Here is a 1,580-nt window from a genome sequence, read left to right as displayed (position 1 = left end):
CCAATATGATCTGTAATTCATTCGCATATGGAACAAATTTTCCCTGGGAAGAATAATTGGGTAGTTCTTTAAAGAAGCCCCCATCAACGTTAAACACACAAGAGAGAAAATACAGAGTACCATGGATCTGTCATGAGAAAAAAATCACGGCTGTATAAATTACAAAAACATTAGCTGGCACCTCAGGTTGTGTGGTATAGCGAGGTCTCAGTGCCTCGAGGAAAACGTGCACATGTTCAGTGTGATGTAGACAGTGGACGAGGTAAGAGTTCGCGCTCTCTTTCGTGATCCGTTTCTTCACGTTGGTAACCCGTGATTCGGTTGCTTTTTCGATGTAGAGTAACAAACTGTTAAATCCTTTCACTGTATTGCACAACTATTGTTGAATCCCGTGTTAAAAGCAATTCTAGTGGATGTTTGCTGCCGAGAATTTTTTTTTATACAATCCTCAGATGAAAACTTGTTTGGTTACTCCCACAGATAAAGCGAAGAAGAAACTCTGGGTAAGTTTAACAACTGATGTCCTTCTCTTTTCTCTATTTCTCTTGCATCTTTCGTGACAGATATGATCGCCTACATTCATCTGCTTTGTGTTCGTAGCTCGTGTCTGGAGAAGAGAGATGATGCTACCACAAGTGGCTTTGCCTTTTAGATTGGCTTAAGGGTATTTAAACACGTTTGTCAGTTTCGCAACAACGTCGCCTCGCTTAAGTGTAGCTTTGCTTGTCCTAGTTTCGTTTGTTCTCCTAGTGTCGCTTTTTGTTGTTCTAAATATGCAAAACTTATTGTTTTATCATTGTGTTCTGTATTTTCAATATTGTGTGATTTCACTTTCTAATCTGGTCCTATGACTATTTTCTTGCCATGACCTTCACGGCGTGACGTGACAGATATTACCTTCCTTGCCCTCCAGAATTTAATACCAGCTCATAGGTCTAGATATTTTTGAAGCTAATAATAGAATATTATTATTATTAGCCAAGCTACAACCCTAGTTGGAAAAGCAAGATGCTATAAGCCCAAGGGCTCCAATAAGGAAAAGATGGCCCAGTGAGGAAAGGAAATAAATAAATGCTGAGAACAAATTAACAATAAACCATTCTAAAAACAGTAACAACGTCAAAACATATGTCATATGTAAACTATAAAAAGACTCATGTCAGCCTGGTCAACATAAAAATATTTGCTGCAACTTTGAACTTATGAAGTTCTACTGATTCAACTCCCCAATTAGGAAGATCATTCCACAACTTGGTCACAGCTGGAATAAATCTTTTAGAATACTGTGTAGTATTGAGCTCATGATGGAGAAGGCCTGCCTATTAGAATTAACTGCCTGCCTAGTATTACGAACAGGGTAGAATTGTCCAGGGAGATCTGAATGTAAAGGATGGTTGTATTTAGTCTTTCTAAGCCAACGAATCCTGAAATTAACATCAGCTTTCAAGTTTATGCACCTGTAGTTAATATGTTGAGCCTTTGGTGTATGGACTGACGATAAAATGATAGTAATGATAATGATAATCTTGGTAACAATGATAGTATTTACAGGCCAAAACACGTTTTAGGAAAGGAATGCA

At 38.0% G+C, this 1,580-nt stretch overlaps 1 protein-coding gene across 2 annotated transcripts in view; it reads left to right on the top strand.

Annotated features, from left to right (window-relative positions):
• Positions 1–247: 247 nt before the first annotated feature.
• Positions 248–1,580, top strand: part of LOC137641609 (extracellular serine/threonine protein CG31145-like) — a 745,874-nt gene continuing 744,541 nt past the window's right edge. For both annotated transcript variants that reach the window (XM_068374331.1, XM_068374333.1), the window contains exon 1: positions 248–503. The gene's annotated coding sequence lies outside the window, so the exon portion shown is untranslated. The remainder of the gene's footprint in view (positions 504–1,580) is intronic.

Source organism: Palaemon carinicauda, chromosome 5, assembly GCF_036898095.1.
Source record: "Palaemon carinicauda isolate YSFRI2023 chromosome 5, ASM3689809v2, whole genome shotgun sequence".
NCBI lineage: Eukaryota > Metazoa > Arthropoda > Malacostraca > Decapoda > Palaemonidae > Palaemon > Palaemon carinicauda.
This window is presented reverse-complemented; position numbering and strand designations above follow the sequence as displayed.